Source organism: Coregonus clupeaformis, chromosome 21 (genome assembly GCF_020615455.1).
Source record: "Coregonus clupeaformis isolate EN_2021a chromosome 21, ASM2061545v1, whole genome shotgun sequence".
In the NCBI taxonomy this organism is placed as follows: domain Eukaryota; kingdom Metazoa; phylum Chordata; class Actinopteri; order Salmoniformes; family Salmonidae; genus Coregonus; species Coregonus clupeaformis.
The window spans coordinates 15,344,425-15,359,803 of record NC_059212.1 but is presented as its reverse complement, the minus strand read 5'-3'; the positions used below and the strand labels follow the sequence as shown (position 1 = coordinate 15,359,803).

Sequence of the window (15,379 nt, the reverse complement as noted above, 5' to 3'; positions counted from 1 at the left end):
CATCTCTGGAGAGACCTGAAAATAGCTGTGCAGCAACGCTCCCCATCCAACCTGACAGAGCTTGAGAGAATCTGCAGAGAAGAATGGGAGAAACTCCACAAATACAGGTGTGCCAAGCTTGTAGCTTCATACCCAAGAAGACTCAACATGATGGAAATTGACTCACTCCAAGAGGCGCTCAAAGACTTTGACAATAAAGGGAAGAAAGAAGTGGCTCCCCTGCTGGACCAGTTTCTGTGTCATGTTGCGAAGACTGGAGAAACCATTGTTCAGTGGTCCCAGTTTAAAAGCTATTTCCTCTTCAAAATGGAGAAGGTGATGGACGACTTCAAAGCCTCAGCACCCGATCAAAGGGGGGTAGCCAATCCCAATGTGGAGTCCATTCCATTTGAGGACATGAAGGAGAGGATACTGAAGATTGTGAATGGATACAATGGAATTCCATTTACGATCCAGCGTTTGTGTGAGCTGCTTACAGAACCCAAGAGGAATTACACAGGGACAGAGAAATTCCTCAGAGGTGTTGAGAAGAATGTGATGGTGGTCAGCTGTGTGCATCCTACTTCAGAGAAAAACGGATGCAGTGGTGTGAATAGAATGAATGGTGTTATGTTGCCTGGGAACTCATCTGCTTTTACAGAGAGGAAAGTGAATGGCCCAGGGACCCCCAGGCCGCTGAACAGACCAAAGCTCTCTCTAGCGACAAACGGCCTACCGGACAGTACAGAAAACAAAGATCCTACCACAGAGCAGGGACACGACAAACCCTCCAGTGAGGTGTCGGCATCAAGTACCCTGGGGAGCTCTGTGAAGAACAAGCACCATGTGGACGATGAAGAGGAGGATATGGAGGCGGAGCAACACGAGGTGAAGAGGCTCAAGTTCAACAAAGAGGATGAGGAGGATGAAGAGGAGGAGGGGGACACCCTCAGACCCGGCCACACTGACAGTTTGTCGAAAGTGGAAGAGTCCATTGTCCAGGAGGAGGAGGATGACGACAAGAAGAAAAGTGAGGCTCCCAGTACTGCTGGGACTTGTGAAGACCAAGAGCCATCGAGCACACAGTTGGAGCCATCAGCAGACCCCGGGGAGAACGAGCAGGCAGAGAGGGAGGTTCCTTGTGGCTCCCAAGAGGAATGTAATGACATGGACCAGTCAGAACAGCAGGCCCTTGCTGGCGTCCTGGAGAGCCCTGAGGCCCGGGACAGCGATAAGGGCAGTGATCCAGTCAGCAGCAGCAGTAGCGTCAGCAGCAGTAGCAGTGAGGAGAGCAGAGCCAGGGAAGAGAGAGCCCCTGCTCCCTCCAGCAGTACTCCTGAGAGGGCGCCATGGAGAGCGGCAGCCTGGACACGGGGACCTGTGAGGAGCCCATGGAGCAGGACTAGGACCTCAGCATCCATCTGACTATTTAGAACATCTGTCCTCAAGTCCAGCTTGAGTGTCACCGGTGAAGGGGATGCGCCATCCTGGTCCCCTAGATACTTTACGCCTTGTCTAAATTTTGGGCACTCCTCAAAATGACCACCTGGTGTGGGCATAAACATTTTATTTTGAATAAAATATTTTAAAACTGGATTTCCTTTTTTCTACACTATTTCTGAGTTTCATTTTAAGGCTTGTGGTCTCTAGAGGTTTTTGTTTCAGCCTTGATCAATCTTTGGAGTTGCAGATGATGTTTGTTGTAGATGTGCTGATAGGACGGGGTGTTCATCTGGCAATTGTTTTCCCTCATCAGTTTAAGCTTTTGGCAGGAAAGGTAAAGCAGGCAGTTTTGTTCCTGTAGCCAGTTTCTCTCTGTGGATTATCACCCCAGCCACACCAGAGTCGAGACAAAGCTATCCCCGCTAATTAACTTCCTCATTATTTATGCCGTCAGTTACTCACTCCAGCAATGAACTAGCTAGAATCATTTCTGTTTCTGACTGAAGCACAAGCCTTAGCATCGGGTGCCGATGACATGGATGTCGATTAAGGCAGCCCCCCCGCACCTCTCTGAGGGGTGGGGTTAAATGCGGAAGACATTTCAGTTGAATGCAGGTAGCGGCAGGGGCAGCAGGTAGCTTAGGGGTTAAGAGCGTTGTGCCAGTAACCGAAAGGTCGCTGGTTCTAATCCCTGAGCCGACTAGGTGAAAAATCTGTTGATGTGCCCTTGAGCAAGGCACTTAACCCTAATAGCTCCTGTAAGTTGCTCTGGATAAGTGCGTCTGCTAAATGACTAAAATGTAAATGACTCAAGGCAGTAACCGCTGCCAAAGGTGCTTCAACAAAGTACTGAGTAAAGGGTCTGAATACTTATGTAAATGTTATTTCAGTTTTTTATTTTCTATAAATTGGCAAACATTTCTAAAAACCTGTTTTTGCTTTGTTATTATGGGGTATTGTGTGTAGATTGATGAGGGAAAAAAACTATTTAATCATATTTAGAATAAGGCTGTAACGTAACAAAATGTGGAAAAAGTCAAGGGGTCTGACTACTTTCCGAATGCACTGTATGTACAGTGGGGAAAAAAAGTATTTAGTCAGCCACCAATTGTGCAAGTTCTCCCACTTAAAAAGATGAGAGAGGCCTGTAATTTTCATCATAGGTACACGTCAACTATGACAGACAAAATGAGATTTTTTTTCTCCAGAAAATCACATTGTAGGATTTTTTATGAATTTATTGGCATATGATGGTGGAAAATAAGTATTTGGTCAATAACAAAAGTTTCTCAATACTTTGTTATATACCCTTTGTTGGCAATGACACAGGTCAAACGTTTTCTGTAAGTCTTCACAAGGTTTTCACACACTGTTGCTGGTATTTTGGCCCATTCCTCCATGCAGATCTCCTCTAGAGCAGTGATGTTTTGGGGCTGTCGCTGGGCAACACAGACTTTCAACTCCCTCCAAAGATTTTCTATGGGGTTGAGATCTGGAGACTGGCTAGGCCACTCCAGGACCTTGAAATGCTTCTTACGAAGCCACTCCTTCGTTGCCCGGGCGGTGTGTTTGGGATCATTGTCATGCTGAAAGACCCAGCCACGTTTCATCTTCAATGCCCTTGCTGATGGAAGGAGGGTTTCACTCAAAATCTCACGATACATGGCCCCATTCATTCTTTCCTTTACACGGATCAGTCGTCCTGGTCCCTTTGCAGAAAAACAGCCCCAAAGCATGATGTTTCCAACCCCATGCTTCACAGTAGGTATGGTGTTATTTGGATGCAACTCAGCATTCTTTGTCCTCCAAACATGACGAGTTGAGTTTTTACCAAAAAGTTATATTTTGGTTTCATCTGACCATATGACATTCTCCCAATCCTCTTCTGGATCATCCAAATGCACTTCAGACGGGCCTGGACATGTACTGGCTTAAGCAGGGGGACACGTCTCGCACTGCAGGATTTGAGTCCCTGGCGGCGTAGTGTGTTACTGATGGTTGGCTTTGTTACTTTGGTCCCAGCTCTCTGCAGGTCATTCACTAGGTCCCCCCGTGTGGTTCTGGGATTTTTGCTCACCGTTCTTGTGATCATTTTGACCCCACGGGGTGAGATCTTGCGTGGAGCCCCAGATCGAGGGAGATTATCAGTGGTCTTGTATGTCTTCCATTTCCTAATAATTGCTCCCACAGTTGATTTCTTCAAACCAAGCTGCTTACCTATTGCAGATTCAGTCTTCCCAGCCTGGTGCAGGTCTACAATTTTGTTTTTGGTGTCCTTTGACAGCTCTTTGGTCTTGGCCATTGTGAAGTTTGGAGTGTGACTGTATGAGGTTGTGGACAGGTGTATTTTATACTGATAATAAGTTCAAACAGGTGCCATTAATACAGGTAACAGTGGAGGACAGAGGAGCCTCTTAAAGAAGAAGTTACAGGTCTGTGAGAGCCAGAAATCTTGCTTGTTTGTAGGTGACCAAATACATATTTTCCACCATAATTTGCAAATAAATTCATAAAAAATCCTACAATGGGATTTTCTGGAATTTTTTTCTCAATTTGTCTGTCATAGTTGACGTGTACCTATGATGAAAATTACTCCGAGCATGTGCTGACCAACTGGCAAGTGTACTGACATTTTCAACATGTCCCTGACTGAGTCTGTAATACCAACATGTTTCAAACGGGCCCACCATAGTCCCGTGCCCAAGAACTCTAAGATAACCTGCCTAAATGACTACCGACCATTGGCACTAGCGTCTGTATGAAGTGCTTTGAAAGACTAGTCATAGCTCATCAACAGCATAATCCCCAGAAACCTAGACCCACTCCAATTTGCATACCGCTATGTAGATCCACAGATGATGCAATCTCGCCTCCACACTGCCCTTTTCCACCTGGACAAGAGGAACACCTCGTGAGAATGCTGTTCATTGACTACAGCTCAGCATTCCAGCACCATAGTGCCTCAAAGCTCATCACTTAGCTAAGGATCTGGGACTAAACACCTCCCTCTGCAACTGGATCCTGGACTTCCTGACGGAGCGCCCCCAGGTGGTAAGGGTAGGTAACATAACATCTGCCACATTGATCCTCAACACGGGGGCCCCTCAGGGGGTGCGTGCTCAGTCCCCTCCTGTACTCTCTGTTCACCCATGACTGCATGGCCAGGCACGACTCCAACACCATCATTAAGTTTGCCGACGACACAACAGTGGTAGGCCTGATCACCGACAACGATGAGACAGCCTATAGGGGAGGAGGTCAGAGATCTGGCCGTGCTGGTGCCAGGACAACAACCTCTCCCTCAACGTGACCAAGACAAAGGAGATGATTGTGGACTACAGGAAAAAAAAGAGGACTGAGCACGCCCCCATTCTCATCGTACGGGGCTGTAGTGGAACAGGTTGAGAGCTTCAAGTTCCTTGGTGTCCACATCACCAACGAACTATCATGGTCCAAACACACCAAGACAGTCGTGAAGAGGGCACGACAAAGCCTATTCCCCCTCAGGAGACTAAAAAGATTTGGCATGGGTCCTCAGATCCTCAAAAAAATTCTACAGCTGCACCATCGAGAGCATCCTGACTGGTTGCATCACCGCCTGGTATGGCAACTGCTTGGCCTCTGACCGCAAGGCACTACAGAGGGTAGTGCGTACGGCCCAGTAACATCACAGGGGCAAAGCTCCCTGCCATCCAGGACCTCTATACCAGGCGGTGTCAGAGGAAGGCCCTCAAAATTGTCAAAGACTCCAGTCACCCTAGTCATAGACTGTTCTCTCTGCTACCGCACGGCAAGCGGTACCGAGTGCCAAGTCTAGGTCCAAAAGACTTCTCAACAGCTTCTACCCCCAAGCCATAAGACTCCTGAACAGCTAATCATGGCTACCCGGACTATTTGCACTGCCCCCCACCCCATACTTTTTTACGCTGCTGCTACTCTGTTAAGTATTTATGCATAGTCACTTTAACTCTACCCACATGTACATATTACCTCAACTACCTCAACTAGCCGGTGCCCCCGCACATTGACTATGCAACGGTACCCCCCTGTATATATAGCCTCCCTACTGTCACTTTATTCTATTGTATATATAGCCTCCCTACTGTCACTTTATTTTTACTTCTGCTCTTTTTTTCTCAACACTTTTTTGTTGTTGTTTTATTCTTACTTTTTTGTTTAAAATAAATGCACTGTTGGTTAAGGGCTGTAAGTAAGCATTTCACTGTAATGTCTGCACCTGTTGTATTCGGCGCATGTGACCAATAAAATTTGATTTGATTTGATTTGATTTGATTTGACTAAATACTTTTTTTCCCCACTGTACATATAGGTAGGGTTAAAGTGACTAGGCAACAGGATAGATACAGTAAGACAGTAGCAGCAGTGGGTAGCCATTTGATAGCTATTTAGCAGTCTTGTTTAGCAGTCTTATGGCGTAGGGGTAAAAGCTGTTCAGGGTCCTGTTGGTTCCAGACTTGGTGCACTGGTACCTCTTGCAATGTGGTAGCAGAGAGAACAATCTATGGCTTGGGTGGCTGGTGTATTTGATAATTTTTGGGGCCTTCCTCTGACACCGCCTGGTATAGAGGTCCTGGATGGCAGGGAGCTCGGCCCTAGTGATGTACTGGGCCGTATTCACCAACCTCTGTAGCGCCTTGCAGTTGGGTGCCTTGCAGTTGCCGTACCATGTGATGCAGCGGGTCAAGATGCTCTCAATGGTACAGCTGTAGAACATTTTGAGGATCTGAGGGCCCATACCAAATATTTTCAGCCTCCTGAGGGGGAAGAGGCACTGTCGTGCCCTCTTCACAAGTGTGTGTGTGTGTGTGTGTGTGGAGTGGACCATGTTAATTCCTCTCGACCCGCTCCACTATAGCCCCATCAATGTGGACGGGGGCGTGCTGACCGCTCCGTTTCCTGTAGTCCGCGATCAGCTCCTTTGTCTTAATGATGTTGAGGGAGAGGTTGTTATCCTGGCACCACACTGCCAGGTCTCTGACCTCCTCCCTATAGGCTGCCTCATTGTCGTCAGTGATCAGTCTTACCACCGTCGTGTCATCAGCAAACTTGATGATGGTGTTGGAGTTATGCACGGCCATGCAGTCGTGGGTGAACAGGGAGTACAGGAGGGGACAAAGCACACACCCCTGAGGGGTCCCTATGTTGATGGTCAGCGTGGCGGATGTGTTGTTGCCTACCCTCACCACCTGGCGGTGGCACGTCAGGAAGTCCAGGATCCAGTTGCAGAGGGAGGTGTTCAGTCCTAGTGTCCTGAGCTTGGGGATGAGCTTAGAGGGGACTATGGTGTTGAATGCTGAGCTGTAGTCAATGAACAGCATTATTAAGTATTAATTTTGTCCAGGTGGGTGAGGGCAGTGTAGAGTGCAATAGAGATTGCGTAATCTGTGGATCTGTTGGGGTGGTATGCGAATTGGAGTGGCTCCAGAGTGTCTGGGATGATGGTATTGATGTGAGCCATGACCAGCCTTTCAAAGCTTTTAATGGCTATAGATTACATGGTGCAAGTGGTCAATGCCGTTCGAGATTCTGCGCATAAGATCTTCAGAGACCTGCGATGACCTATGCATGCTATCTTGAACATGCACGCTTTACATGATTACATCAGAAGACATTTATAGTTACAGTAACCTCAATGTGGCAATGGATGTGTTCCTCATTTCAAGGTTGAATGTTACATTAGTTTGTAAAAACTAATGTAACTAGATAGCTAATACAATAAATAGCTATTTATTGTATTACAAAAGTCATGTTCAATTGTGTTTGGTTGACAACGCAACCAAATATCAACATTTAAAGATGTACAGTGCCGTGAAAAAGTATTTCCTCCTTTCTAATTTTCTCTACTTTTGCATATTTTTGATACTGAAAGTTATGAAATCTTCAACCAAAACCTAATATTAGATAAAGGGAACCTAAGTTAACAAAGAACACAACAATTACATACTTCTTTCATTTATCTCATAAAAAAAGCATCCCCAAACCATCACACCACCACCACCATGCTTGACCGTTGGTATGAGGTTCTTACTGTGGAATGCAGTGTTTGGTTTTCGCCAGGCATAATGGGACCCATGTCATCCAAAAAGTTGTACTTTTGACTCATCTGTCCATAGGACATTCTTCCAATAGTCTTGATGATCATCCAGGTGCTTTTTGGCAAACTTGAGTCAACTTTTTGGACGACATGGGTCCCATTATGCCTGGTGAAAACCAAACACTGCATTCCACAGTAAGTACCAAGCAAGCACCAGTTAGCCAGGCCCATATCCCGGCTATCTACCTCTCTGTCTACTGGACGGGAGTAACCAGCTAACTAGCTACTTGCTATTAGCCACCATTAGCGGTTTTTTTCAACATTGTCCGTGGCCTGCACTACCTACCAGCCAGCTCTAGCCTGGACTATTATCGGGCAGTCTGCACAGCGCGTTATCGACCCAGAACATATCGGATTTTCTGCCGGAATCACTGAATCACTGGACCTTTAACACCGGATCATCGCAACTAGCTAGCTGCAACCGAATGGATGTTGTGGTTGGCTAATCAGCCTTGAGCTAGCCTCGAGTCAGGCCCATCTCCCGGCTATCTACCTCTCTGTCACCCGGACGGGACTTCCTAGTGTCAACACGGAGCCCCGCCGATCCATCACGACTGGTCTGCCGACGTAATCGTCTGTGGTTTCAACAGGCTTCCCGTTGCGACGACCACAAAGATCCATCTGCTAGCACCGGCCCGCTAGAACACGCAATTCAACAGCCGTGCTTCCTGATCGCCTGTGCTGTAGCAAGTTAACAAACAGATCACCGACCATTTCGAATCCCACCGTACCTTCTCCGCTATGCAATCCGGTTTCCGAGCTGGTCATGGGTGCACCTCAGCCACGCTCAAGGTCCTAAACGATATTATAACCGCGATTGATAATAGACAGTACTGTGCAGCCGTCTTCATCGACCTGGCCAAGGCTTTCGACTCTGTCAACCACCGCATTCTTATTGGCAGACTAAATAGCCTTGGTTTCTCAAATGACTGCCTCGCCTGGTTCACCAACTACTTTTCAGATAGAGTTCAATGTATCAAATCGGAGGGCCTGTTGTCTGGACCTATGGCAGTCTCTATGGGGGTGCCACATGGTTCAGTTCTCGGGCCGACTCTTTTCTCTGTGTATATCAATGATGTCGCTCTTGCTGCTGGTGTCTCTCAGATCCACCTCTACGCAGACAACACCATTTTGTATACATCTGGCCCTTCTTTGGACACTGTGTTAACACACCTCCAAACGAGCTTCAATGCCATATAACACTCCTTCCGTAGCCTCCAACTGCTCTTAAACACTAGTAAAACTAAATGCATGCTCTTCAATCGAACGCTGCTGGCACCCGCCCACCCGACTAGAATCCCTACTCTCGGCGGGTCTGACCTAGCGTATGTGGACAACTACAAATACCTAGGTGTCTGGTTAGACTGTAAACAATCCTTCCAGACTCACATTAAGCATCTCCAACCCAAAGTTAAATCTAGAATTGGCTTCCTATTTCGCAACAAAGCCTCCTTCACTCATGCTGCCAAACATGCCCTGTTAATTATTTATGCATAGTCACTTTAACTCTACCCGCATGTACATATTACTTCAACTACCTCAACTAGCCGGTGCCCCCGCACATTGACTATGCACCGGTACCCCCCTGTATATATAGCCTCCCTACTGTTATTTTATTTTACTTCTGCTCTTTTTTTCTCAACACTTTTTTGTTTTATTCTACTTTTTTTATTAAAAATAAATGCACTGTTGGTTAAGGACTGTAAGTAAGCATTTCACTGTAATGTCTGTCATCTATAAATCACTGCTAGGCAAATCCCTGCCTTATCTTAGCTCATTGGTCACCATAGCAACACCCACCCGTAGTATTAGCTCCAGCAGGTATATCTCACTGGTCATCCCCAAAGCCAACACCTCCTTTGGCCGCCATTCCTTCCAGTTCTCTGCTGCCAATGACTGGAACGAACTGCAAAAATCTCTGAAGCTGGAGACTCTTATCTCCCTCACTAACTTTAAGCATCAGTTGTCAGAGCACCTTACCGATCACTGCACCTGTACACAGCCCATCTGAAATTAGCCCACCCAACTACCTCATCCCCATATTGTTATTTATTTTGCTCATTTGCACCCCAGTATCTCTATTTGCACATCATCTCTTGCACATCTATCATTCCAGTGTTAATACTAAATTGTAATTATTTTGCACTATGGCCTATTTATTTCCTTACCTCCATAACTTGCTACATCTGCACACACTGTATATTTTCTGTTGTATTTTTGACTTTATGTTTTGTTTACCCCATATGTAACTCTGTGTTGTTGTTTTTTATCGCACTGCTTTGCTTTCTTGGCCAGGTCGCAGTTGTAAATGAGAACTTGTTCTCAACTGGTTTTAAAATAAAATAAAAATAAAATAAAAAATACCAACGGTCAAGCATGGTGGTGGTAGTGTGATGGTTTGGGGATGCTTTGCTGCCTCATGACCTGGACGACATGCCTTAATAGAAGGAACCATGAATTCTGCTCTGTATCAGATAATTCTACAGGAGACTGTCAGGCTATCCGTCTGTGAGCTGAAGCTGAAGCACAGCTGGGTCATGCAGCAAGACAATGATCCAAAACACACAACCAAGTCTACATGAAAATGGCTAAAAAGCAACACATTTGAAGTTTTAGAATGGACCAGACCTAATCCCAATTGAAATGTTGTGGCAGGACTTGAAACGAGCAGTTCATGCTTGAAAACACACAAATGTCGCTGAGTTAAAGCAGTTCTTCATGCAAGAGTGGGCCAAAATTCCTCCACAGTGATGTGAGAGACTGATCAACAACTACAGGAAGCATTTGGTTGCAGTCATTGCAGCTAAAGGTGACACAACCAGTTATTGAGTGTAATGGGGCAATAACGTTTTCACACAGGGGAATTGGGTGTTCCATCACTTTGTTAATAACATACAGTGGGGAAAAAAAGTATTTAGTCAGCCACCAATTGTGCAAGTTCTCCCACTTAAAAAGATGAGAGAGGCCTGTAATTTTCATCATAGGTACACGTCAACTATGACAGATAAATTGAGGAAAAAAAATCCAGAAAATCACATTGTAGGATTTTTAATGAATTTATTTGCAAATTATGGTGGAAAATAAGTATTTGGTCACCTACAAACAAGCAAGATTTCTGGCTCTCACAGACCTGTAACTTCTTCTTTAAGAGGCTCCTCTGTCCTCCACTCGTTACCTGTATTAATGGCACCTGTTTGAACTTGTTATCAGTATAAAAGACACCTGTCCACAACCTCAAACAGTCACACTCCAAACTCCACTATGGCCAAGACCAAAGAGCTGTCAAAGGACACCAGAAACAAAATTGTAGACCTGCACCAGGCTGGGAAGACTGAATCTGCAATAGGTAAGCAGCTTGGTTTGAAGAAATCAACTGTGGGAGCAATTATTAGGAAATGGAAGACATACAAGACCACGGATAATCTCCCTCGATCTGGGGCTCCACGCAAGATCTCACCCCGTGGGGTCAAAATGATCACAAGAACGGTGAGCAAAAATCCCAGAACCACACGGGGGGACCTAGTGAATGACCTGCAGAGAGCTGGGACCAAAGTAACAAAGCCTACCATCAGTAACACACTACACCGCCAGGGACTCAAATCCTGCAGTGCCAGATGTGTCCCCCTGCTTAAGCCAGTACATGTCCAGGCCCGTCTGAAGTTTGCTAGAGTGCATTTGGATGATCCAGAAGAGGATTGGGAGAATGTCATATGGTCAGATGAAACCAAAATATAACTTTTTGGTAAAAACTCAACTTGTCGTGTTTGGAGGACAAAGAATGCTGAGTTGCATCCAAAGAACACCACACCTCCTGTGAAGCATGGGGTTTGAAACATCATGCTTTGGGGCTGTTTTTCTGCAAATGAGTATTCCCCCACTGTATATGAGTGATAAAGTATGGTCATATTTCATTTGCTCTGTTAAACCTACCCTTTGGAATGGCTTCGATAGCAACAGTGAATCTATTTAGTTTTTAAGTGGAGCTCTCTCACCAATCATTCGCACGATAGCACATAAGTAATAGTCAGTAAAAAATATCATAGCTAAGCAGAGCTGGGTTTGGTTAAAACCATGGATGGGAGACCAAAGGGTAGCTGTAGATAGATCAGTTCTCCAGTAAGAGGTGCTGCCCAGCCTATTATATATTTTTCTGATAGCGGATATAACGTTGGAGATCTGACGTTGTTTTAAAGGTACAAATTCAACATATTTTATACAAGGTTCGTCTATATTGAAATTTGGTTACCACGATGACATAATCCTGTGGTTGAAATTTCACCCACAAAACAACCTGTTTACGTGGATGACTTTTTTCAAATCCAATGTATTTTCTACGTAGATTCCACGTCACAATACGTTGACAAATTACATCGAAACAACATTGATTCAACCAGTTTGTGCCCAGTGGGATGGCTCTGGTCAAAAGTAGTGCACTGTGTAGGGAATATGATGCCATTTGGGATGAAGCCTACTGTATGCAACCAGAATAGGTATGTATACCTTGCTCATTTAGGGCTTGGCAGAAGCTACTTAAACTAACTGGCCAACTGGGTATGTGTCAAATACTGTACACCTACATGATTATCATCCACTTCAGGCCAGTTACAGACCAGCTGTAAACTGAACGATTCAGTGACTTCTTTGGCTTCAAGACATTCTGTAGTGTTAACTGTGGTTTCAAGGTATCAGGTGGAAAAAGCTCCAACCATCTGCAGTGATTTCAAGGAGATAAGAGGGCAGGCAGGGGGATGGGCACAGAGCTCAGTCTCAGCTCTATCTCCCAAATCAATGGTTAGCCTTGGCTGGGTAATCAAGGTGTGAGTTAATCAATACTATGGTAGTTTGCACAGTAAGCTGATGATGTTGGGTCCTTAAGGACCACCATAGAGTTAAATTACAACAGGTGTCTGAACGTACTTTCAAAATAATTTATTGAACTAGATTTTTTCTATCAAAAGAAGGACAATGGACAGACATCAGAAGGAGGTAAGGCATACATCCTTTTTTTTTTTTTTTTTTTTTTTACAATTTCTTTACTTTAGGAGAAGATGTGAATGTATTGTAAGATGTAGTGTCCGTGACATGAGCTGTACTGTATGAGACATGCATCGACAACATGGGTCTCTGACAGGTTTTCTTTATCATAATTTACTGTTCTGTTTAGTCAAAAGCCATGTGCTGCTGCTGCACCCTTCGACTCATTAGCTTGACTTCTCTCCTCCATGTTTTCACATGCTGCCGTCTCAGCCCAACGAGCACACCAAATTGGCTCAATCGTATTGAACAGCGCTGTGTGCCAAGGATCTGTGGGCGCATTCATTCTGAACCAGATTCCTTGAACTCCATCAAAACTTTTCAAAACTCTCAGAGGGGGCATGATGAAGAGAGAGCATTGAGCGATATAATATAATCCAAAGCATTTTTGGTAGAAACTAAAAAAGAGAGGAAAAATAACCTCTGACCTTGCACAACAGATTGTTTTCATAATGTTTTTCACTCCGCTTTCAGGCACAATGAGATAAGATTTTCTTTGTTGAGAAGCAAGATATCTGTTGTCCAGTGGCGACCTGTCATTCAGGGCAGGTGGGGCAGAGCAAAAAAATAGTTTTTATATAAAAAATGAGATGCCTGCTTTGCATGTTATTTTGGCATTATTACGTATCACATATCAAACAATGTAAAAATATATATAAAAAATTGAGTTAATAAAGCCACATACAAACTTGGTCTCTTTTTTGCTTTCTTGAGTAAGGCAGCTCCAAAATGCAGGTGTTTCAGCCGAGCTCAGTGCTTTCTGTGGTGGTGGGGCAGCCAGCGGAAATTACGGAGCGTAGGGGTTGGTAATGTTCTCTAGTTGCGCCGTGATTGGCTCAGTGTTCTGTCACTCATGGGGACACTACGTCACCTCCAAATCTAAGGGTAGAGCTCGAAAATTCAAGCCCCTTGGGGGCTGTCATAGAGTTACATTAGAAGTGCCCATCCAAGAAGGCTCAAGGTCATTGGCCACAAATAAAATGACGTCAAATCACGTTATATCTACAGCAGCTTTGATTGGACTGATCATGTCAACATCATACTTTCAAAATCTTAGCTAGCAAGCTAGCAGTCATCATCATGAATCAAGTCGACAATCTACTGGCAAGTCCTTTTTAATCCTTGTCATATGAAGAGAAATAATGAAGAGAAATAATAGATAAAACGTATCGGTGCTCATCGGCCATTGGACATAAACATTACACAACAAGTTGGAAATAGCAAATTCAACAATGAGTGGTTTGGAAGGAATCAGTGGCTAACTGCAAACATTGCAAAGCAATCACTAGCCTGCTATTCAGTGGAGTGGGTGTGTGGTCCCATGTCTAGGTTTAAGGGTCTCTTCTCCAAGCTTAAAAGGATAAACATTCAACATTGGCCATGGTGTCAATCCAGCAGGACTACTGCCGCGCTCAAAACAACTGGAAACTCAGAACTGGGAAATCTGATTTCATTGAGTTCAAGACAACTGGGAACTCCGAAAAAAAACGAGCTCCGACTGGGAAAATACGCTTTGGACGGTCATCCAACTCAGAATTGCAAATCGGGAACTCTGGCCTCTTTCTAGTGCTCCGACCTGAAGATCACTGACGTCATCATGATTCGACTTTGTTTTTTTCTGAGTTCGCAGTTGTCTTGAAAGCACCATAAATCCAGAGAATGCCAGACTTTGATGACAAAATTTGCCCACGAAGGACCGCCGCGCCACCTTCCTGTTCAAGTGAGCACAGCACAACAAGGTGAGTCCAAAAATTTATTGTATGCTGCTGCATAAATGATTTAATATTCCAGGGAGATATGTATACTGTAGCTAAGAAAGTAATACTAAGTGTATGTTGGGTAGTAAGCTGTTGGTAGCCCATGTGCCTCACCCTCATAATTTGGTCCCTTTTCCCCTCATAACTTACCCTACTGTTCTGACTCTGTGGTGCACATTTAGCCTATATCCTGTTTTAGAGAAATGTCATCATCGAATATTGTAAGAGCTTTCATTGTCTGCTTATATGCCCCCTTTATTTATCCTACGGTTCTGACTTGGTGTACAGGGAGAATACTGTAAGAACGGCCCATGTTCTGAATTCTGTCGCTGTACATTTCAAAAGTGCTGAACAAATAGTTATATTGACTACGTCCGTCCTAGCTCGCTCATTAATGTCTTCATTGAAATTACGGATTGCCTCTTATCCGCTCGTCATCCCCTTATTCCATAGTTTGTACATCTCAATTGTCAGTAGAAACCACATTTGTTTAAGCAAGTCAGCCATATCAGCTATGTTCTTTTAAAAGGCAGTAAATGTGGCTGAATGAACTGTCTCGCTGCCAGACAAGGCTCCACTGATAGCCAGGTGTAGCAGTGGTAAGGTGTAGGGACTGCTGTTGGGCCTCTGCTGTTGGGACAGCTTTATGTAGGCCCTAACAGTGTGTGGGCACCGTTTGTCACCGTTATAGTGCAATTCATGTATTGTTTAGTGTTGTGTTGTGTAGTGTGGTGGGTTTGCTGGCATGTATCTAAAACATTTGTATTTTAGTTTGCCCCACCAAGATTGACATGCTAAAATCGCCACTGCTGTTGTCCTAGATTAAGAAAGCAAAGTATTATTCAGGCTTAGAGAAAGGAGAAGAAACAGAAGTAGGATTACATTGTCAGTTGTGTGTATGTTTGTTGTATGGTTGACATTACTGCAAAATGGTTTCTCTCTCTCAATACATACACATTGCAATGCTTGTCCCTTTGTTGACTTCCTTAGTATTCTAACATTGCCACTGATATCATTCACTCTCAGTGTACCTATTAAATATTACAACAAA

The 15,379-nt window shown here is 44.6% G+C and overlaps 1 protein-coding gene and 1 pseudogene across 1 annotated transcript in view; one reads left to right on the top strand and one right to left on the bottom strand.

The window, feature by feature from the left end:
• Positions 1-15,379, bottom strand: part of LOC121535222 (beta-1,4-galactosyltransferase 2-like) — a 75,909-nt gene that overhangs the window by 18,559 nt on the left and 41,971 nt on the right. The window lies entirely within an intron of this gene.
• LOC121535221 lies at positions 150-1,951 on the top strand (annotated as a pseudogene).